Source organism: Carassius carassius, chromosome 23, assembly GCF_963082965.1.
Source record: "Carassius carassius chromosome 23, fCarCar2.1, whole genome shotgun sequence".
In the NCBI taxonomy this organism is placed as follows: Eukaryota; Metazoa; Chordata; class Actinopteri; order Cypriniformes; family Cyprinidae; genus Carassius; species Carassius carassius.
Genome location: NC_081777.1, coordinates 12,437,055 through 12,461,993, shown reverse-complemented (window position 1 = coordinate 12,461,993; position 24,939 = coordinate 12,437,055). Strand labels below are relative to the sequence as shown.

General features: G+C 37.1%; 1 protein-coding gene and 1 long non-coding RNA gene across 5 annotated transcripts in view; both read right to left on the bottom strand.

The window, feature by feature from the left end:
- The window catches only part of def8 (differentially expressed in FDCP 8 homolog), a 196,754-nt gene extending 177,344 nt beyond the window's left edge, over window positions 1-19,410 (bottom strand). For 2 of the 4 annotated variants that reach the window (XM_059506227.1, XM_059506231.1), the window contains exon 1: window positions 19,234-19,409. The gene's annotated coding sequence lies outside the window, so the exon portion shown is untranslated. Of the gene's footprint in view, window positions 1-19,233 lie in introns of all 4 variants that reach the window. The other 2 variants (XM_059506232.1, XM_059506228.1) reach the window with 2 other exon arrangements.
- A 4,131-nt stretch (window positions 19,411-23,541) lies between these two features.
- Window positions 23,542-24,642, bottom strand: LOC132101889 (uncharacterized). Its single transcript, XR_009423230.1, has 3 exons — window positions 24,020-24,642; window positions 23,744-23,836; window positions 23,542-23,638 (listed from the first exon to the last, which is right to left on the bottom strand). It is a non-coding gene; the product is annotated as an uncharacterized LOC132101889 (long non-coding RNA).
- Window positions 24,643-24,939: the final 297 nt, after the last annotated feature.

Genomic DNA, 24,939 nt, shown 5'->3' with positions numbered 1-24,939 from the left:
CCCTCTCTTAAGGAGTGGATTCCAGACACTCCAAAATAATAAAACATGGAGGGAGGCGGAATGGAGGTGGATCAGGGGGGGGGGGATGGAGGGCCAGGCCCGTGTAGTGGAAAAGGGCCTGGATAAAGAGGTAGAAAGGATTGCCCCACGGGAACTGAGAGCGGACGCCGCCGCCGCCGCCTCAGGGGAACTATCAGAAGACGCTGCCGCCGCCTCGGAGGAACTGTCAGCAGACGCCGACTCGGTGGAACTGAGAGCGGACAACGCCGCCTCGGGGGCATCGTGAGCGGACACTGCCGCCTCATGGGAATCCTGAGTGGGCACCACCACCTCGTGGGAATCCTGAGCGGACACCGCCGCCTCGTGGGAATCCTGAGCGGCCACCGCCGCCTCGAGAGAATCCTGAGTGGACACCGCCGCCTCGTGGGAATCCTGAACGGACACCGCCACCTCGTGGGAATCCTGAGCAGACACCGCCGCCTCGTGGGAATCCTGAGCAGACACCGCCGCCTCGTGGGAATCCTGAGCAGACACCGCCGCCTCGGGGGCATCGTGAGCGGACACCGCCGCCTCGGGGGCATTGTGACCAGACACCGCCGCCTCGGGGGCATCGTGAGCTGACACTGCCACCTCATGGGAATCCTGAGCGAACACCACCGCCTCGGGGGCATTATGAGCGGACACCACCGCCTCGGGGGCATCGTGAGCAGACACCGCCACCTCGTGGGCATCCTGAGCAGACAATGCCACCTTATGGAAATCCTGAGCGACACCCCCGCCTCGGGGGAATCATGAACAGACACCGCCACCTCGGGGGAATCGTAAACGGACACTGCCGCCTCGGGGGAATCGTGAACGGACACCGTCGCCTCTGGAGCTCTCTGAGCACACACCGCTACCTCGGAGGAATCGTGAACCATATCTGCGGCTTCGTGAAGGCTAGCAGTCAGCCCCACTGCCTCGGAGGGAACATCAGCGGGCTCCACCACTTTGTGAGTCCTGCGAGCCGACCACGCTGCTCGCACCGACATCAGCGGTGAACCCTGCATACAGCGCATCAGCCTATGACGCTCCGGGAACAGGTGTGAGGAACTGGGTGCAGCCGACGAGGCCTCTGCTGACTCCTGGACTGTCGCCTCGGAAGAACCTTGAGCAGGTTCTGCAGCTAACCCCACCCTGATGGCTGAGCCGCTCAACTGCAGAGCCAGGTTGATGTAATCCTCCAGCGTCTTGTCAGGGTGCCAGAATGGCATAAGGGACTTGAAGGGCTCGGCTAGTCCTCCCCAGAAGAAGATCATTAGACAGGTCCTCTCTGTCGCCGACAGCTGAGCCTCCCCCATGAAGTCTCAAGCATAATCCTCAATGCTTCGCTCTCCATGGCGGACGTCGAGGAATCTCCCTGCTGGACCCATATTTGCTGGCTGTATTCTGTCACGGGCCGGCAAAGAAAGAACAGGGTCTGGGTCCAAATGCACGGAAATATACTTTAATAGGAACGAAAAGGCCAACAAGGCAAAAAAACTAAACAGAAACAAATCAAGGGAACAGAGCAGACGCAGCCAATATGCGAGATACGAAACATATTAAATGACACTAAACATTAGACAATACAGCCAGGCAGAGTGGTGGGTGAGACAAGAATATATACTCCTAAACAAATGGGGAACAGCTGTGTGTGTGAGTATGTGAACAGGTGTGCAGAGTGAACCAGGTGTGTAGAGTGAATGTGTGAGTGGGTGATACAGCTGTGTGGAGTGAAGGCAAATGAGTCCCGGAGCAAGGGAGAAACACAGGTGTAGCACCTAAAACAATGATGAGGTAACCAGATAGGCGGGGCAAGAAAAGAGACAGGACAAAGCACATGGCACCAAACAAACACAACACTCACAGAAGACAGGAACACCAGTTGAAGACGGTGACAATATGAGAAATTTTTAAATTAAATAGGTTATGGCACATGGCACATTACTTTCAGAGAGCTAATTTTTAAGTTCCAATTTACAGTTTTAGATCAAATATATAACTTTTTACCAGCATGCTCTCTCTGGCTCATACCATATCAATCATTTAATTTCCTTGTTTACCTATTTGAAAAATGTGATGGCCAAAACACCATTGATTTCAGGGTTTTTCCCAGGTCAAAATTGGTCTTCGGTGGTGGCTGACTGACATGGTCATCCACACACAGAAAAGAGTTCCCTAGTACCCACATGATCCGCAAGTCCAATATTGACAATAAATGTTAAATTTAAAACAAATACAAAGAAACAGTTTTTTATCCTATTCATGAAACAAACTATCACTGTCATCTTTTCTTGCCCTGTTTGCAAAAAAAGCTGTGATTTTTCCACGACTGGCTTTCATAGTTAAGATAAAATCCTTTTTTGATAGACCTGATAATTATTTTAGTATAATCATATCAATTAAAAACGTAACGTTAAAAGGTGTAATAGTGTATTTTTTTTACCATATAAATTTTAATAAAATTAGCAGCTAGCTAGCAACAGATCTAGTTTCATCTCACTCCAGTCTAACTTTAAACTAAATTATTTTATAGGTAATTTACTACACATTAACATAGGCCTACACATACTGTGGATTATTAAGGCTAAATTTTACTTAACACTCTTGCTAAATGGGGTAAGCACACTTACTTTCTCATTTCAGATGTGTATTTTCTTTTAAGAAGTAATGATTTGTTATACACCGATTCAGACACTGACGGGCAGACCAATTGCTTTAACCATTCATTATAATGAATCGGCTCAAAGGAGTCATTAGGTCACAAATCAGACTTTAGCAGACGTGTTGTGTGGGAATCCTGGCTGTTAGGACATCGCGAAAGATTTGTCAACACACACACACACACACACACACACACCTCATAACTGTATATATACAGTAGGTGGCCAGCCTATCTGGGCCTTACCGCCGCCACGTTACCGCGGCGGTAACTGTAATTCAGTCGCGTGTTAAAATCATTCGCGAAACTACCGCCAGGTGGCGCAAAGGGACGGATTGCGAAATGAATGTAATTGTAAAATAAGATAAAAGAAGGAAGTAAAACAACAATAACATTATGATATAACATTGTAACATTTAAAAAAAAAACATTTACAATTTGTTAATTTTTAAAATGTAGGATAGTCTTAGGCTACAGTCTACTAAACAAAAATTAAAAGAAGACCTTTACACAAAGGATCATATGCATGCTTTTTTTATTAAAGAGTAAATAAATATAAGGCCTATGTATATATATATATATATATATATATATATATATATATATAAGCTAAATGTTTTCATTTCATTTTCATCTCGGTTCATTCTTATTTTAAAAAATCTTCAGGTTCCATATGCAGAGCGAAATGGGAACGGTCCAGCATTTCGCAATAATTAGTATTAACTCTACAAACTACCAACACTTTGCATTTTTGAATTATGCCTTATGTGTGACCAAAAATTAAGTATTTTTTGTTTCAGCTGTTTGATCGCGCTGGTGCCTCGCGCACATATTCACTGGAAACAGCAGTCGTTGACCAGACATTTGGCTGTGAGGACTTTGACATATTGTTAATTATGATTTTTTTCCATCGATACTGAAACGCACACAGCCTATTTACCTCATGAATAATAGTTAAGCTTCAAATGGGCAACATCACGAATATGGAAATGTTTGGATTTCTCCCGATTGAGAAAGCCCTACCTTACCTTATGCTTAGCTTTAAATTATTATTATTATTATTTTTTTTTTTTTTTATTACTAAGCCTATATTATTATATACTGCAATTATATTTATCCATTAGAATTATATATTTTTAATTATTGTTTTGTTCTGATAAATTTGTTAAATTTAAAGGATTTGTTGTAAAATATTTTCTTATAGCCTATTTTTTTCCTCTCACAAACTCTGATTTATTTTTTAGCGTATTTAAAAAAAATAAATAAACATGCAGCAAACAAAAATAGGTGATAAATCCGTTAAAATGAAACATATACACGACTCATGTATTTTTTTCCTCTGACAAACTTAATTTGTTTTTTAGCGTGTTTAAAAAATAAAAAATAAAGAAAACATTCAGCAAATGAAAATAGGCGATTAATCCGTTAAAATTTGTTACTCTTGGTTAACAGTAATTATAATTATTTTACTTCAGAATAGAGCCTGGGACTAAAGCCCTATTCGGACGGGATTAGTTTTACGGGGGTAGATGGAGTAATGTAACTTTACCACAGGACGTCTGTAATATTGATGTCCTATTCGGACTGGATTAGAAAGTCTCAGTAAAACAGTCAGAAGTGGGAGGGGTTACACGATTACGCAGCGCAGTCACCTCCCTCGTCGTCACGTGGACATTACGTTGCTTCCTGATTTCACGTTAAATTAATTGATTCAATTAAAAGTTTATTTCATATCTGAAAGATGATGCGTGTCTCAAACACGCACCTACACTTGTGTGCGCTGCTTTGGTTGCCAGATCCGCGTAACCAAACCAGCCCAATGGTCATTAAAAACTAGCCTAAAACCATCCCAATGGCCACCCACAGCCCAAATAGCAACAAATAATGAGCGAAATCCTTCCATCTTTAATCCACTGAAAAAATCAAGTCACAAAAAGTCGTTTTAAAGTAGCCCAATTATTAACTCCGCCTGAGGACCTGGCAAAACAGTCGCATGCGACATTGATTTCTCCGTCAGTTTTGTGTTCTCAGCAAAAGTATTTCTAATGTTAATACTACGCTGCAATGCATACACATTCAATCAACACACACACACGTACCTTATACATTATATAATAATAATAATAGATATATATATATATATATATTAGGGCTGCAACTAACGATTATTTTGATAATCGATTAATCTGTCGATTATTTTTACAATTAATCGATTAATCGGTTTGTGTACTTATATTTTAGTTTTTTCCATTTTTTCCCCAAGTAAATTATTAATAAATGGTCTTTATCCTTCAGCATAGATTTTTAAGATATTTTAACCATTTTGCACTGTCATATCCTAATCAAAAATATACCTGGAGTTGTTTTATTGTGTTAGTAATCCTTTGTCGAACTCTTCTGCAATCAGAACACTGACCCATACTCTAGCAAATTTCACAAGATTTCAAATAATGTTTTCACCATAGCAGTCCTTAGAGCTCCTAAAGTAGTTTAACATCCCGAACAAAGCTTATTAAGGAATCTTTCAGAACATATTTTCACGAAGAATAAGGATAAAACAGAATAAAATTGCAGTACATTGTATTTTATTATTTACTGGGAAACAGCTTTACAGCTTTTGCTGTGAAATTTTAAACAATCCTTCGAATAAAGTGCCAGTGACATGAAACCTGAATGGAACTCACAATTTAAAGTAAAATCCATCAGAAGGTTGTCCAGAAAAAAAAATTGGACAGTCACACACAAAAAACCTGCTGTGTGAAAAAGAGCAGTGAATACTTAGAAAAAAAGTGCATTTCAAATATCTTTAAATATTTACCTCTCTCATTCAGTCATAATTAGGCTGCACGACTGAATTTTGAACTGGTAAACGACAAACTGATCACAGAACATGTTTGTAAAGCTTTAAATGTTAACTGTTAAAAAGCAATGTTATCAGCTTTTACGACTAAACATTTGCAAACAACATTGTACTGGAGAATCTGCACAAATAAAAGTCTTAGGGGCCGTTCACATATCGTGCCTAAAAATGCGTGGCGCTTTCTCCTTCTTTCCAAAGCGCTCGTGCAGTTGCGCCCCTGAGGCGTCTGCCTTTGATAAGCAACCATGACGTGCTCTCTCCTTGAAGACGCGGAAATTTCAGCAAAGGATAAATGGATTTGCAGCTCAAAAAATCACTTGCAGTAGCTCTGCTACTAAATTTATTTCAAAATGGAAATCCATATACAACTATGATCAGCTGTTCCTTTCATCTTGACTGAGCTTTTAACGTTGTTACGGGAAAGGATGAAGCTGATTGGTTAGTTCTTGTCACATGACCCGCGATGCGCTTGCAGCATTCTGAAAAGTTGAGATGTTTTTAACTCGATGCGGTGCGGTGTTGGAAATAACGAACTTGAGCGCGCAAAAGACGCGATATGTGAACGTCCCCTTAAACAGTTCAGTAGTGCAGAGTTTACAGGTTACTCTTCTTTTTTGAAGGCTCAAAGTAAAGTACTCCCAGTCTCCCACATCCCGCTAAATGCTGCAGAGACGCTGTTCGGGAAGCACGTGACATAAAACGAGGCCGGCTATTGGCTATTCGCTACTTCTCCGTCTGTACTGGCTGAGTAAAACCTCCGATGGCTCATTACTGCCACACTTTGGTCACCGCAGATTTGAAATATGCACGAAATGAGCCGCTTACGGCAAATAAAAGTTATTTAGCAACGAATCGATGACTAAATTAGTTGACAACTATTTTAATAATCGATTTTTATCGATTAAATCGATTCGTTGTTTCAGCTCTTATATATATTATATAATATTAATAAAGATATATAAACAAAGATTTGGGTCCAGTTAAACGATTTATTAATGCAATTCATTACATTCTGATGATTGGATTCTGTTGGTAATTGGAAATTAACTTACCTAATAAAACAGAAGTTCCGTGCTTCTGAGAACTGCTTGTGACCTTTTCTTTAATGGTCTGTGTCGTCGTATGCAGGATAAACTTGAGGTTTGCCATTGATTTGTTCCACCGCCTAGAAACCAAGTGAATGCTTCTTCAAGCGCTGCCATATTTAAAAAAACGCGCAAAATTACAGGAAATGACAAAATACTACCGTGTATATTTTCAGATGGTCTATTCGCACGGGACTAGTATTACCTGAGGTAATTTCTCCGGACCTTTTTAGAGAAGGTAAAAGTCGCCGTAATCTTTACTGACATTGTCCGTAATGATTACTGACATGGAACATTCGGATGGGACTAAAATCACCGAGAAGCTCTGATAAAAATTGCTTTACCCCACGTCCCTATGTTAAACTAATCCCGTCTGAATAGGGCTTAATCTATGCTATCCAGGGTTTTTTTTTTGTTTTTTTTTCATTGCATCTGAAAATGACTTTGTTCATTACATTCACTTCACGCGCTCTGGCGCAGATCAGCCTCCCGCGATGCTCAGCTGTGGACGATTTAAAAATGTTTGATACAAAGCAGTGGTTCTCAACCCGCGGCCCGTCACAAATTCAAATGCGGCCCGCACCACATGCTGAATTAAAAAAAAAAAAAAAAAAACTTTTATCAGTTTGTAAAATTTAGTTTTTTACATCAATTAAAAAAATTATGCTACTAATGAAATATAAGCTATATCCTAATGTTTTTATGTGAATTTTTTTTCTTCATATATTATTTTCAGACATGAGCAGACCTACTGGCTACTTTGGCAGAATTCAATTCAAATAGTCATCAACAGCCATTAGGTAAATTGCCTTTAAGGTAAAATTGCGCATCAGAATGGACAAATTAGTTTTTCAAGGGAGAAAAAAAAAGAAATTAAAAAAATGCCAGTGAATGAACATGTACAAACTGTGAATAGTCGCAGTATCAGTACTGAAGGAGAAGTGCTGGATTTTTTGTTTTTTTTTTACCCCACAACTCACTTGAAGAAGTTCAGCCAAATAGAAACACCATACACTAGCAATCCTTAATTGAAGAAATGTGGCAAAACATCTCTGGAGAGAACCTCATATTATTAAATTCAAAAGTGCTTTCCATATTTGGATCAAAATAGGCTACATTTGTGAACGCACATTTTCTGAAATGTTGCGCGTCAGGTCATGCAAGCCTGCATCTTAAAGCCTCTGTCAAACTTTCTGCGTCCGCGAGTCCGCTATGGACCGCTAGGTAGGCGTGACGTAAAAATCGTCATTGGAAAGTGTGTGCCGAGGCTCTGAGCAGACGACCGCGCGGACAGGTGCACGTGGTCAGCAGGCTTCAAAAGCAAAATTGCACATGTGCAGGCAGTGTGAAGAAGCTCATTGCTACTCGAACCTGTGCAATCCGTCAATAAAAGAATATAAAGACAGTCAGATGTGCAATAATTCTGGACAATTGCAGAGCGTACCATCAGCCTGCGCATTCAGAAGTATAAATTGAAGAAGTCTGCGTCCGCGCTGGCCGTGTACGCGTCCGGATTGCTCATGCGGAAAGTATAACACAGGCGTTACAATCGCAACTTCTTTGTGTTACTCCTTTCAAGCTGAATCTCACAAAATTGGTCAGTTCCCGACAGTTTTATTTATGGGGAGTAGAATTGTTTATTTCAATGAATGTAATAGATTATATATCATAATAGTTAGGCTATAATATTATAAATCAGGTTGGTTTGTATTGCTGACATAATATGTAAATTATATGCGACTTGCACTTAGACCATAGTGAGGCCCGCTGGAAAAAAAGGTTGAGAACCACTAGGTTGCTGTCCCATTTTATACAGGAATTGTTCATTTAAAAAAAATCGAATTATATTGTTAGTTCTAATTATATTGTTAACACAAGTTCATTTAGAACTTTTTTTTACTTATAAAATCCTTGAGAATTTAAAGTTAGTTTAATAGTATTTAAATTCAAGTTTTTAAAAAAAAGGTTTTAATTGCTTAAATTATTTTTATTAATTAATAATATGTTATCATGTTTATTCTTGTAAAAAATACGTGTTTATTCTTTAAGAAAACAAGGGAAAAAATAAGGGACAATCCGAATATTTGTTTTGCTTTACCTATTTATGTAGGCTACAATTATTCAAAATAATAAAATAATGTCATTAAAAATACCACTGGCCTGAGTAATTTTGACGATTATAGAATTGTGACTTTAAAGATTAGTCATTTAGGTGGTAAAAATACTTTGAAATTAATAATGGCATGGATTTTAGAGCATAACAACTGAAGGTTTATGAAACATTAGCCAATAAAGCATTTTTTTTAAACAACGGAACTTAAAGTTGTGAACTAAAATATTATTTCAACCATACAGCATGTGAATAAATAAAATGCATACTTTTCATAACATTTCATTATTCATAAAATGCATAACGTTTCTGGTGTTTGGATTTGTACTTCAATATAATGAGCTCCAAGTTTAAGAATAGCCCTAGACTCGTTTCTCTCTCTCTCTCTCTCTCTCTCTCTCTTTAACAGCATTAGCTCAATGAAATACGTCTTCCTTCCGTTAGAATGAATGTTTTCCTGCCTTGCTAAATGTTGGGCTCATGATCAATAAGTTGTATTCACCTCAATCTGATTCAAAGTCAAACCGCAGACAGTGAAGCTGCTTCACTGAGCGGGAGTCCCGTGCGCTGTGAGGCGGGAACAGAGGATTCCGCTTGGTCTTAAAGCCTTCCTCAAACACCCACGATCACAAATAACAATGATTTTCGTAAAATAATGATTAATTATTAATTGATGATTTGTTATTATCATTATGGCCTTGTAAAAATAATAATATGTGCTGCGAGAAAATTATGAATACAAAGAGTAGTGCTGCTGAGTGCAGGCATGTTTCAGCCCAGTAACACACCGTTCCTCGGAGCCAAAACACAGACCGAATTCTGTTCAGCTGGAGGGGGTTGGGTTTTGGGTAGTTATTCATGGCTTGTGGGGGTCGAGATAAAGGTGTGAATTGCTCTTTCATATGGACAGTGTCTTATGAGGCTTTCACTAGCTGAACTGGTTTATATAGGACTGTTGTTTTGGTTATATTCACAGTGCTGGCTCTCTCTGACAGAGAAATGCAACATTCACAGATTACACAATTCGTTTTCGTTTAAAAAACATTTCAAGCTTTCTGTAGATATATTTTTAATGTATGTGAGACACCACGATATTATGTTAATTAAAAAATTATACATTCATTATCATGAAAAAATTAAAGTGATGAGACGGCTCCTCCCTGTCATTAATGCACATTAATAATTTTTGCACAAACACTTGAATATGAGCTTTGTGGTTTTCACCTGCTCCAAGAGCGCTCCATCACGAGTACAATTCATGCCATATACAGCCATATAACTGCATATTCAGCAAGAATTCATGTTAAACATATTTAGCTTGATCAGAAGGTTACAATGACTGCAAGAGTCAAACGGGATGTTAAGAGTTTGTCTGTTTCTTTTACTGATTATTTTCGGGTTAAAGCATGATTTAAACAGATTCACACTCAATCGCTTTTGCAATAATGCGTTCAAACAAATGTAATCTTACAGTGTTACTACATTATCAGCATGCTATCTGATTTTGAAATCTTGAAGAAGTTAATCGATCTGTTTAGATAAAATAACTGACAAAAATGTACTGTTATTTTCATCACAAACAAAATTTTCACAGCAGAAAGCAGCAATTAAAGATGTAATGCTTACAATGTTATTAGTTTGGCATGTGACATAGAGAAACAGTTTACACATAGCTTAAGCCACTTTGAAACTCTCCTGTAATTATTTTTTTATTATTATTATTATTTTATATGCTATGTTATGAACATAACATTTCAAACATACTGAAATACTTTATTCACGGAGTGAAGGCGGAGCGTGTTTCTGGTATCAGTGCACGCGGAGGGGAAGTTGTTGCTGCTCACAGACTGCTGCGAGTGAGAGAGATGTTTCACCTGACGAAATAAAGACCGGGGGAACACAAGCACAGCATATCCGCCAAAAATCAACCTGCAGCAATGCTTGTTGATCGACTCGCCAAGCTTTACTTTTGTAGGTCGCATGGCAGTAAATAATTCGATAATATGACCATGCAGTCAATACAGAAATTTAATAAAAACATTAAAACAAGCAGGGCTTTAAAATAAAACAATAAAAAACGCACGCCAGGTCTACACCAGACACAAGTGGAACGATCCAACAAAAGACAACAGAACACAGTGATGGATACACTGGACACGATCCCCATCAGTGAACTGATGCCCGTTCTGTTTATGACTAAATGTTCTGACACTGCGTTCAGATGATTTGACACTATAGTGTGATGTCATTTTTTTTAGTTTAGACACACTTTTCGCTGTGGGGCACAGATGACAACTTTCGCGTTCGGTGAAGACACACAGAAAGTCGATGCTCTATTTACAAATAAGTTCTAAAAAAAAAAAAAAATCTAAACCAGTGGCATAACGAGATGGAAATATAAACTAGAAAATATATTAACAGGTCCTCCGTCCATGACACTGACTCACTGCGGAGCTGGCAGTTTTAATCTGAACAGCTCTTAAAACTGAGTGGATGGTTAGATGCATGATGGGCTAGTATTAAAAAAATAATAATAATAAAATAAGGTCTTTCCAGCATTAAGGTAATAACAGTACTGTTTTTTTAAATCATCTTGTTGCAGTTATAAATTTGACTGCTAAATGAATGATAAAGAACTATATTAAAACTTGTTTTGTAAAATTTCTTCGTCATTTGAATATTGATTTAAAGGAGCATTTCACCCGTGGGAACATTGATCTTCATTGAAAGTGGGTCATATATGTAGTCGAAATCTATTAAAACTTTCGAATTTGGTGCCTTTTTGACCGAGTTATTACAGAAAGTAACTTTAGGGCTCATTTGTATGGAAAACCACAACTCCCACAATGCAACACATTTGCACAACTCCACAAGCCACTCCCACTAATCCAGAACACCTCTGTTAGGCTGTTAGGCGATATTGTCTACAAGACATTGAGGAGGACACAGTTAGCGATGTATGGTATTTACAGTAGTAAACAATGCCACAGTAAGCTTTTTGTGCATTAAAAAAGGTACTGCACAAACAGTTTACAGTTGACGTTACGTAACTTATTAACCGGGAATCATTTCGTGATAATAATGCTTGAAGAAATTGTATACATTTCACGAAATGAATAATAAATTAAATTGAAACACTTATTTTACAGTTAGACGTCCATTTGTCCCTGCAGGCTCCGGCTGGCGTTTCCAGTTTACCTTCGGAATTCTGAAATATGTCTCCAGGACGCCTCTGTCCATATGTGGGGCGAAACTAGGATGGTTCACAACGCAAACATCCGTGTCCTTGTCTGCCTCAGACATTTCTTCGAAGAGAAATTGGCATCTTTCAAATTCTTTCAGCAGACGGACTCGAGCTCTGTGTCCCTAGGCGCACAACGAGAGCACAGGCACCACCAGTCCGCACCAGCTCGAGCACGGCCGGGCTCCTCGGACGTGACAGGCAGGTCTCCGGCCTCGGCTGCAGCCGCCGCCTCCTGTTCCTCCTCTGCGTTATATTGTGGCTCGTATAGATAGCCACGAACATCTGTTTCGAGCAACAGACTTTGAAAATCCTCTTCTTCCATATCATGAGTTGTTCCTCCAGCCATTCTCGTAAATCTGACTCCATAAGCGCTTGTTAGCTTAGCTACATAGCTTCCAAACAAGATGGCGGATTTTCATTTTCGTTTCTGTAAGTTTAGTCCCACCCACTGATCTGTAATAGGCCTGTAGGGTGAGTGGGTCCCACCCCCTGGAATAATAATAAGCTAGTGTCTGTAGTCTCTACACTTTTCAATGAATTTTGACTTCCTGCTTATTATGATGCAAAATGACGATTTTTACGTCATAATAAGCAGGAAGTAAAACAATTAAATCCTTATTTCTCCCATCTCAGGGAAAAACAAAGGAAAAATCCATGATCATTATAATATATGACTGGGTTTCTAACAGTACAAAGCTAAATGCAAATGGGTGAAGTGATCCTTTAAAAATCGGTTTAAATCATAAATCAGATTTTTTTTTCTAAAATAAAAAAAAAAACTGGGATTTTTTTTTAGGCCATTATGATATTACCCTACTTTAAAAGCAAGTAAAGAAGGTTCCCTTTAAAATCACTTAAGTTGTCAATTACTAAAGCTTTTTTTTACATTGTGTGAATGTTGTTGATTATAATGAGAGAACTTGAGTTTAATCGTGAGGACGTTTTATTAATTCTTTAGAGTTTCAAAGATTTAATCGTGCTGGTTTAATTTTATTCGTTTATTGTTTTAGGCAAATTAGGCCTAAATAATGGGAACGAAATTATACAGTGCTTCACATTTAAACATGCAACAATTTCTTAATCAGTTTACAGACAAATGTCTTTTTCCCAATAAGTTATGTCAAAATAAAGGACAGGTAACAAATAACAAAAATGCATGTTTTATTAAAGGAAAAAATATATTTATATTTAAAATATAAATTAAAATATAGGCATAATATATTAAAATATTGACATTTTGCATATTAATCCATGTAGCCTACCCCCCTAAAATAGGCTACCACTTTTAATGCTCCGATGCAAAGTAAACCACAATTTCTTTTGAATAATATAACGCATAATATAATATAAATAATACTGCACACCTTTTAAATGTGTCAAATCTAAAATATGGTTTAATACCATGTAGCTTAGAAAATAATATAAGCAGACTCAGGCACAGGCTTGACATTTATCCTGCTTAAATTCGTTCTAAGAAATGCACATAACTTCACAAATACCAAACTTTCATCTGTGAATATTAAATATTAAATATATTAAATATTTAAACTATAGTGTTTTTCTTTCATTTTCCGTGACTGAAGCAGTCAAATGTAACACATCAGCAAGGCAAAACTGACGTCTATTTGCGAAAATGTGCTTTGATGCGCTTGTTTGATAACTTGTGGTTAAAGCGCCACTCAGCAGTCAAAAGCTGCAAATGCACTTTACAAACGCCGCGGCGGCGGTACCCGCGGCGGTAAAAGAGGCGTTTTCGATGTCTACTTAGTGTGTGTATACTTTACCCTCAATACCACGACTTAGGTGCCCTTGAGCAAGGCATCGAACCCCCAACTGCTCCCCGGGCGCCGCAGCATAAATGGCTGCCCACTGCTCCGGGTGTGTGCTCACAGTGTGTGTGTGTGTGTGTTCACTGCTCTGTGTGTGTGCATTTCGGATGGGTTAAATGCAGAGCACAAATTCTGAGTATGGGTCACCATACTTGGCTGAATGTCACTTCACTATATATATATATATATATATATATATATATATATATATATATATATATATATATATATATATATATATATACAGTCGTGGCCAAACGTTTTGAGAATTACATAAATATTGGAAATTGGAAAAGTTGCTGCTTAAGTTTTTATAATAGCAATTTGCATATACTCCAGAATGTTATGAACAGTGATCAGATGAATTGCATAGTCCTTCTTTGCCATGAAAATTAACTTAATCCCAAAAAACCTTTCCACTGCATTTCATTGCTGTCATTAAAGGACCTGCTGAGTTCATTCCAGTAATCGTCTTGTTAACTCAGGTGAGAATGTTGACGAGCACAAGGCTGGAGATCATTATGTCAGGCTGATTGGGTTAGAATGGCAGACTTGACATGTTAAAAGGAGGGTGATGCTTGAAATCATTGTTCTTCAATTGTTAACCATGGTGACCTGCAAAGAAACGTGTGCAGCCATCATTGCGTTGCATAAAAATGGCTTCACAGGCACAGGCCTATTTTACAAACGATTTAGTCAGTAAACATACCACTGCATAGTTTTTTTCAATTATAAAACACTAGACAGTAACTTAGACATCATATAAGTAATTTATTTGAGCACTAGAAAATAATAATTTGAGTAAGAAAAATATGAATAATAAGAAAAATAAAAAAAGATTTAACTTTGTTTGCCAATTACAGAAAATCCTGAGATTGCTAGAAATGCAGCATGTACAATGAATTACAATGCAAATAAGTGCTCTTGTGCTGATGGCCACTTATACAGATGGTAATAACACAAATGTGCCATAAAAGTAAATAATCCACTCTCTCTATTCATATAGACGCGTTCACTTTGATAGCTGTGATCATACAGTAATAGCGAGCTGATTTGGGCTGATTTGCACTCAAACAGATGGTAATCATGCAGATACATTCACATTCAACATAAAACACACTCTCACATATATAAAAACTGTTGAAAAATAAAACAAACAAAGAAAAAGTAACTGAACCGGGATTTACAGCTGTGGATGTGTTTATGACTCGTTATTACAACGGATCTGGTATGTACAGCGTTTCCATTGCTCATGTTTTTATGTGTACTGCTTACACAAATGTAGTAAATACAGTCTTTATAAGCTTTCCATTGAAAAACTGCGATCTGTCGTCGATGCTTGAGGCTTAGATCTTTATAATGATACATAGTTTGTCAAGATTAAATTTGTCCCGTTTCATTTAATCTATTCATGAACACTGACAAGTGCAAGTTGAGGGGCGTTCAGGACGAGGGCGGCGGGGTGCAGGCTAAGAGGTTAATTCGTGTGAGAAAGCATTTTTGTTTTTATTAAATGGCTTTATCCTTGTCTTGCCAGTGACTGCGTGCCGCTGCAAAAGACACATTTTGCAGTATTAAGGTTAATGATTAATCAATTAATTGATTGTTAATTTAAACGATGATCGATCATGGTAATGATCAAACATTTACATCCCTAATTCTAACGCGAGTTTTAAGCAGTGTAAAGCTTGTTGTTTGTCGTTTCTCCGATCACAAATGCAGACATGGTTTTATGTTTATGTGGCGTAATACGCAACGCATCGCATAAAAATACACTATATCATTATAATCAGTAATTATGGCCCCACTGAATGCAACAAATGCCTCGTTTGTAATGGTTTTATTGGTTTTGTTTTGTCATGCCCAGAGATGGCATCACAGTATGGTAAGGGGCATTACATTTCTGTCACACGCTTGAGGCATTCAGCCAATCACAATGCACTGGATAGCTGGCCAATCAGCATACACCTCGCTTTTTAGAACAATGAGCTTTGTGAAAATCTATGCGTTTCAAAAAAGTGGGGTATAAAGGAGCAACAATAATTAGGGCTGCACAATTAATTGAAATTAAATTGCAAAGGCAATAAATTGCGATTAGGCAGAAGCAGCGATTGTCATGCGTATCTTTCAGTGAAGCACGGTTCTGTGATCAGCAGTAAAAATCTATCCAAAGGCCAGATGCCGCTCTCACACTAAAAATCCAAATATGTGCGAGAAATATGCCCCGAAGAAGAAATCCAGGAAATGCCTATAGCTGTAGATGAATAAACAGTAGATTTAACTGCTTTATTGATTCAACATGACTTATAATCAGATGAAATGCTAATCGACATAACTAGGGTTGCCACCAGTCCCTTAAAATACGGAATCGTCCCGTATTTGAGAATAAAATAGCGCGACCCATTTTGAATCAATACAGGACGGGGTTTGTCCCGTATTTTCGGATTTGTCTTCAGTGCAGCATCTCATGCAAATCATCCCACTGACATTCTGTGAAGACTCGTCCTATTCAGCCCCTGATTGGTTTATACTCGCTGCCATCGGTGGATTGATTGGTTTGTTTCAGGTTCACGGCCAATCAGAGTCAGAGGAGGGCGGGTCTCTTGACAGAGAGTCGATTTGAAAGAATTGCGGAGGCTGCTCCAGGTACCCCCCTCGACCCTGAAACGAAAGCGGATGCAAAAGTAACGACGAAAGTGGGAGGAATCAAATACTTGGCTGGAAAGTGTCAGCGGAAATGAGTATCAAGCCAATTGCACAATTTGTCGGCGAGTGTTCTCTGTTTCGCATGGTGGCTTGTCAGATGTGCGACAGCATGCCTCGGGAGAACAACATTCATACACTTTACAATAAGGTTCATTTATTAAACATTAGTATATTAACTAACATGAACTAACAATGAGTAAGTAATACATTTGTTACAGTATTTATTAATCTTTGTTAATGTTAGTTAATAGAAATGTTCTCATGTTAGTTCACAGTACATTAACTAATATTAACAAGATTTTAATAAAGTATTATTAAATGTGGAAATTAACATGAACAAAGATGAACAATTGCTGTATAAGTGCAGTTAATTATTAGTTAATGTTAATTAATGTAGTTAACTAATGAACCTTATTTTAAAGTGTTACCGATTTGTTTATTACGGTTAAGGTGTACAGTCAGACACATAAGCATTATTTTAAGAGATAAGAGAGATATATTTAATAATAAAAATACAGTGCCTATGTGAAGCAAATAAACAACTTAACTAATTTAAATGATTGCATTCTTCAATAGGTTACTGTAGAATTAACAATACACTATATAAAAACATTAACTTGCTAATAATAATAACAAAAAATTGTGTGAATCGGTTATTTATTATGTGGTTTCACTGTTTGGATGGTTTTACTGTCTGCAAACAATGACAAATATTTTATCCAAAATCTGTGTTCATGCCACCTTATACAATTACTAAAGTTAATTAGCAATTCATATTTTTATGAAAACATGTTTTAAGTTGTGATTTACCACCACTGGCACATCATTGGACCTGTGGTTATCGTGGCCCCGAGGGGTGCCCCCACAAAGCGTCCCTTATTTTTCTGTATTGAAGGTGGCAACCCTAGACATAACCTTTATCACTGCTTAGAATACAATGAAATATTGTGTGCCTTAATTATTCTGTTTAAGAAGCCACATCATCTCACAGAAGGATTTATTCTAAACACTCGACTGACGTTATGAAGTGAATTTGGAGTTAAAACATTTTTAACCTTAAACCACATAAACACATTGCATTACACCAAATACACAACATTATGTTCTTTTTAGGAATGCCATATGACCCCTTTAACATTGAGACAGATGGCCTAAGCTATATATTAAGACCTACCATAATGCATGGATCTAATATAATGTTACACATCATGTATTTCCCCAAACGTTCACTTAAAACATAACAGATTACATTTGCATGAACACTTAAATACTGTAATTCTGTGCAAATGTTTAATTTTATCGGGATCGTGTGCTGCCAGAAGTGTCTTTATACATGTGCTCTGATAAGAGACAACGTGAGAAGCGAGTAGAGAAAAGGTACTTTTCTCAGAAAATGTACAACTAAAGATAATTTTAGATGTTTAATTACTATTTGAAGCATTGGGAAAGCTAGACAAGAGCTTAATGAACTCATTTTTGTGAAAACCGAAAATTTGACTAAACATTTTTTTTTTGCCTGTAACTTAAAATTAGCCCATGCACATTCCAACTCATTTTGCCAGTACGTGTCACATATAGTCTTTTATGCTATTATTATACTAATCCTATTTTATTGGGCAGTTATGGCCTAATGGTTAGAGAGTCTTCCACCATCAATATCATGACTGAGGAGCCCCTGAGCAAGGCACCGAACCCTCAATTGCTCCCCAGGGGCCACAGCAAAATGGCTGCCCACTGCATTTGTTCACTACTCACTGCTCACTGTGCACATAGATGTGATAAATGCAAAGCACAAATTCCAAGTGTGGGACACCTTTCTTGGCAACACATAAGGTAACTTTCATGTTTTATTGTTACTATTCAACTCTCTCTTTTTAATTTACTATTTACTACCTTTATTGTTTGTATTATTCTGTATTATTCTACGCTTGATGTTAAATATTTGCTTTTACTTATCTATTATTATATTATACTACTTATAATTTACTGTTTACTACTCACAATTTTATTACTGACTTGCCTATTACCATATATATTGCATGCATTATCTACTATTTAACATCACTTTACACTGCACTGCACTTATTTAATACTATTTATACAGCACTCTACCTAAAGGGTTATTAATATTTGTTATTGTCTGTTTAGAAGTACATCTGTACCTTTTTAGTACTGTAAAAATATAGAAAGCAGCCTGCCTGCTTGATTTGTATACGATTTTGTTCCACTGATGGGCAATTATTAGTACCTAAAGATGCACAATTTTGAAGTCATTTAACGTTAATGATAAAAATGAAAAAAGTATTAATTCCCATTGTATATGATGGCTTTCATGTTAGCGCTAATTTAACTGCAATTCATGTTTTTCATGCACGATTTAAATGACAGCTGGTGAAATTGTACAATAAACACTTTTTTAAAAAGTATGTTTGAACGGATAGTATCAGGTTATATAATATCTCGTGTTAGCATGAGATGCATCATCATGTGCTAACGTTACTAACAAGGACAACTCTCACGTGAAAACACCGATAAAGTCAATAACTGCATAAAATGTTCAGCTTAACATCTGTACATATTATTGAAACAGATAATGAATGGAGGATTGTATAATATAAAATCAATTTGTGGTGACAGCAGACAAACTGAAATTTAAGCAGCCTGCTAGCCACTTAGCATGACATCTAAATGTAATTTGTGTTATTGTTTATCTTACGCTTTATGCAGCTTCAGCAGCGCTTCTTCATCGTCGCCATCATCCCAAAAGACAGGCTGATAAATATTTGATGGAAACTGTCATTAGTTGCTTGGATTTACACGCTATGTAGTAGATGGCATTTGCTTTTCTGATGATTGTTCAGTGTGTGCGTGTGTGTGCGTTTGTGTGCGTGATTGTAGCGACTTCTAGTGCTTCCAAGGAGCATTACAAAAACAATAGCCTCAGAATCAGAATTCGCTTTAATCGCCAGGGGCCCGTTTCACTAAGGAGGTTCAACCAACTCTGAGTTTAAACTTGAACTCTGAGATGACTTACACTTGCCCTGAAATGGGAAACTCTGAGTTTTCGGTTACAGAACAGCTGAAATTAGTTGGTTTAATCAACTCTAAATTGACTGACTCTGAGTTAAGCTTGTGCACCATAACTATAAAAAGCCATTATCAATGGAGCACTGATATTATGATTCATGGCGCTCCCGCAAAAAAAGCCGTCTGCATACAGACTCAATACAAATGTAATTCTTCTCAGTGTTATATCACAGGTGAAAACTGGCAGAACGTTAGATTAATGAACTAAAAGTTAATCATTTTATGGTATCTCATGGGCAAAAATATATATCAAATAATAATATTAATAATAATATTTTAAGTGCATTTTTCTTATTTTACAGATGATCTGCCAATAGAGTAAGAAAAATACGGCAGTGGCTATTTTCACTAAGTGGAATTAACACTTTCTTAGCAATATATCCTTTTTACAGTAGGCTAAGTGCAAGTAGCTCTAGATTCTATTTACAGAAAAAATGTACAGTGAAAATCGTGATATATTCTATTTACCATGTAAAAGTAGCAGTTCTTTGCAACAGGCTAAGTGTAAATAATAATTAGATGCTAGTTATACTTTATACTGGCAGATTTTCACCTCAGTATTGTTATACATTAACAGGATGCAATAATAACAGATTGTAAATGATTGTATTTATTACAATTATACATAGTTGCATCATTATTAAACACTCGTTATTCACTTTACTTCCACTTTTAGAACATTTTGTTAATTTTTATTGAAAATAAATTCTAATGTCACATGTGATGGGAAAAGTGCAACGAGCTCTGCAAAAGCCGGACTCTAACCCAATCAATCGTGTTACAAGCTAGTTTTCCGTGCCCAAAACATTACTGCCTACACCACTGAAGCCGTTATTCACATGTGTCGTATTTAACCTTATGTGACGATAGAGGGCGGAGCTACAGTAGATTTGCACTTAGTAATGGACACTCAGAATAATCTTGTTTTCCATTTGCATTAAGATTATTTTTATTACCACACTGGCATATAATTTTACTTAAGCAAAATGCACTTAATTTAGACCCCCCCACCCTAATCTAAAAATGTATTATATATTTTATATATTTGTACTTGGGGGGGGGGGGGGGGCACTTAGTAAGAGCATTTTTTCCAGCGTGCATCAATGAACTGTTTAAAAAGGGGGAGGAGACCGAAAGAAACTCTGGGTTTATCGAAGAAAAACTGCTTCTGACCAGGTTAGGTTCATAGAGTAAGATACTACGGTAACTGACTCGGATTATAAGTTACCTCTCTTTCAGATACGGTCTTGATTTACCCTGCTTTCTCAGGTTTGACAAACCTCCCATTCTGAAACAGAAAACCTAGAGTTTCCCTCATTTCAGGGTTAACATACTCAGAGTTTTCACTTAACCTCCTTTGTGAAATGGGCCCCAGGTGTGCGCAAACACACAAGGAGTTTGTTGTGTTTTTTTAAAAGTACTCCTGGTACATGCATACATACATAGATACACATCTGACATGACAACAAAAAATCTAAATAACGTTATCAAGACAAGCAATAAATAATGTGTATGAATCTGGAACAGTAGATTGATTTATGTACAGATTTGTGCATTTTTACTTTATAATAAAACTGTATAAATAATAGAGATATGCATATGTATTTACATAAAACTTGAGAAAGCCAATTAAAGATGTAGAATTATTTAGAAATTAATTAAAGAACAAAGCTAGGCAGTTTTAACATTAAGTGACATGACATTGGACCGAGCGCCAACCTCCCGCTCTCTCTCGTGAGGCCAATAAGGAAGTGACTAAAACTGTAATTCATCGACTGGCTGCTCAAGGCTGGCTGCAAAAGGGATACAGTCCCATAGACTCCCCATGTTAAAGTGCCCAACTTTACAGCAGAAAAAAAAACGTTTACAGCCTGGTGTAAAAAATTATTTTGGTCTAAATAGCTAATTTTGCCCTTCATGACAACTGGTTCAATGGGTCTGTCTTATAATTAAATATATATTTGTTTGTTTCAGTCAATCAAGTTATCGCTGACATTTTCTGGGTAAGCGTGGCTATGCTGAGAAGGACGATTACCTGGATTCAGTACCCATTTAGATGTCCAGGCAACAAATAAGCTCTTCCATGCCAGAGAATTACCGTTTGTTCAATCCAAACCTGCATGTCATCCTGGACTGTACAGAAATCTGCTGTGAAAGCCCTACATCACTGAAACTCCACTCTGAAGTTATAAGTGCACTACCACATCAAGGGAAGTCGTGGCCTAATGGTTAGAGAGTCGGACTCCCAATCGAAAGGTTGTGAGTTCGAGTCCCGGGCCGGCAGGAATTGTGGGTGGGTGGGGGGAGTGCATGTACAGTTCTCTCTCCACCTTCAATACCACGACTTAGGTGCCCTTGAGCAAGGCATCGAACCCCCAACTGCTCCCCGGGCGCCGCAGCATAAATGGCTGCCCACTGCTCCGGGTGTGTGCTCACAGTGTGTGTGTGTGTGTTCACTGCTCTGTGTGTGTGCATTTCGGATGGGTTAAATGCAGAGCACAAATTCTGAGTATGGGTCACCATACTTGGCTGAATGTCACTTCACTTCAGAGGTCTGGTTGGGGTAGCTATGTGTGGTGCAGTGGAGATGTGGTCATGGCAGACAAGGGGTTCACTACTGAAGATATGCTCTCCAGTGTTGGTGCTAGACGGATCATTCCACCTTTCAAATGTGCCAAGCAGTTCAGCAAACAGGACTGTGAAAAAACACAGGCCACTGCACACCTCAGACTTCTGGTGGAAAGAGTGATTAGAAGGGTCAAGGAAATACACATCTGGGATTCTGTTGTGCCACTCACCCTGTCAGGAAGAATTAATAAGATCTGGCATAACTGTTGTTTTATGGTTTATTATCAGGGACCAATGTTTCTTGAGCAGTGAATGTATATTAGTATATTAGATAATGTATTAGTATATTATATAAGAATGACTGTGATTATTACAATAGTAGTGTTAAAGTGTTAACATTTGATAGTAGTTTTTTATTTATTAAATATTTGTTTTTACCTTTTCAGTTAGTTGCAGTGCATACCTTTAATACCTACCATCATTAAATGTGTTTTTACATTTTTTTTTTATTGTAATGTAAAATTTTATATTTTGTATAATGAAATTATTTAAATAAAATGTCCCTTAAAATAATTTGATAGACACAATTAAATAGTTGACAATGAAAAGTATTTTTATAATAACTATAAAAAATTTAAAAATATTCTGTTATATCATACAATGTATCAAATGTAAATATACACAACTAGTAAAAGAATATGAATACCATATACATTACAGAAGATTTAATACAAAAAGTATTCACCTTGGTAAGTACATATTTCTAATTAATAGCAAGTACAATATATTTATTGTTATAATTTGTGATGTATCTAATATGTTACAAAAGATCTACTACAAAATATGCTACATACTACTCAACTAAATAAAGTATATATTTACTATGAATGTAAAAATACATCTTAGGTTCATACTATAATATGAACAGAATCTGTCCATTCATACCACTGAAAGATACACATCCAGGTAAACGTTATAATAGTACTTTCATTGATGCTATGAAGGCATCATCTCGCCAGATCATTTGTATTATGAAATCTGATTTTGTGTCAGTCACACCAGTGTAGACCAGTGACTGCAGTCTGACCTTGTACCTGCCAGTAGTACTTATGGGTCTCTTTAAGTTTGGCTAGTCCTCTTTGAATTTTCATAAATGGAACCTGAGCAATGTTTTCAGCAGAGGTGCTTTTTACCTCCACTAGTCCAAACTGGAATGTTTCAGATGGATTATGCACTCGTCCGTCTGGACTATTTTAAAATTACAGCCAAACTGAAAACCAAGCACAGGTAGTGGGGGAAAATTAACATCAGGAACACCTGCAGCTATGGGGGGACATTGTTATGAAAGTGGACTGCCAAGAGGTACAACTTTGACATGTCCTCAAGTATGTGTGGCAGCAAAGGCTTGGGATTAATCTGACTTAGTTTTGCACCAGAAACCAAGACATCAGCATCTGGAAGGGGACCTAAAGAAATGAACACAAATTATGAGTCGTGAAGACATTAAGCTATAGCTGTTCGCACACACACACACACACACACACACACACACACAAACAGTTGTGAATTACCTGTGTAAGCCTTTTATGGGGTAGACTTGATTCCATTCTTCCCAACTGATTCTGGTTTCAGGACACAAAGTTCACTCTCTGCCTCTGGATAAACTCCCTTAATATAAAATGATTACAGTAATAGTTAAAGATCTTTTGCTGATCTTGGGTGGTTTTCATTTATATATTTGTTACTTAATCTGCACTCTTGTTCATTATTAGTATATTATGTTTAAATGTTTACATATACTTTCTTTGAGTTAATAGTGTTCTTACCAATGCAGAAAAGAAAAATACATGCCTGTGCTCTTGGACGATGCCATCTCTGTGGCTCACTTGATTTTATTCATCTTCTTAGATGCGTTTCACTGCAAAATAAAAGCATTAGATGCTGTAAACATTTTTTTTTCATTTGTATAAGGATATTGTATAACATCAGTGAAGAAATACATTATCGATTAAACTTAACGGTAACACTTACTATGAAGCCCGTATTTAAAACAAATTACAAGAGTATTCTTATGGCATTAAAATGAATGCATAATGTATTAGAAAAAAAACTTTGTAATATGTCATATCATCTCATGAGTAATCATAACAACAGTTTTAATGTGTTATAATGTTTACTTATTTGTGGTTATAGCATTTAAGATTATGATTTATAATACGCAATGAATATAATGCATCCACTTAACTTACAATAGAATGTTTCCCTTAGATATAATATAAGTCTCATATCTTGGCATTGTTGTTTTGTTACATTACTCAAAGCAGGCAAATACCACTATAAATAACTACAACAATAATAATGAAAATAAAAAATATAATTTTTCCTTAAACAGCCATCATATCAAATATCTGATCAGATGAATGTGTAATATGGCACTTTTGATTTTAACTATATTTATTGTAATATCAATAAGATACTGTATATATTTTAAATAAATAATGTCAAGATATAAGACTTATAAACCATTATAAATCATGTGGATTTAGCATGGTGTTTATTGCGTGTTATACATAATCATACTCATAAAAGTTACATCCACAAATAAGTAAGTTTTATACTTATAATTGTTATGATTATTTATGAGATGAAACAACAAAGTTTTTCTATATATAATGCATTGTGGTTTTATTACAGTAAAAGTGTAGTAACATGTTTATTTTGTGTGTCAAAGTCAAAGTCACCTTTATTTATATAGCGTTTTAAACAA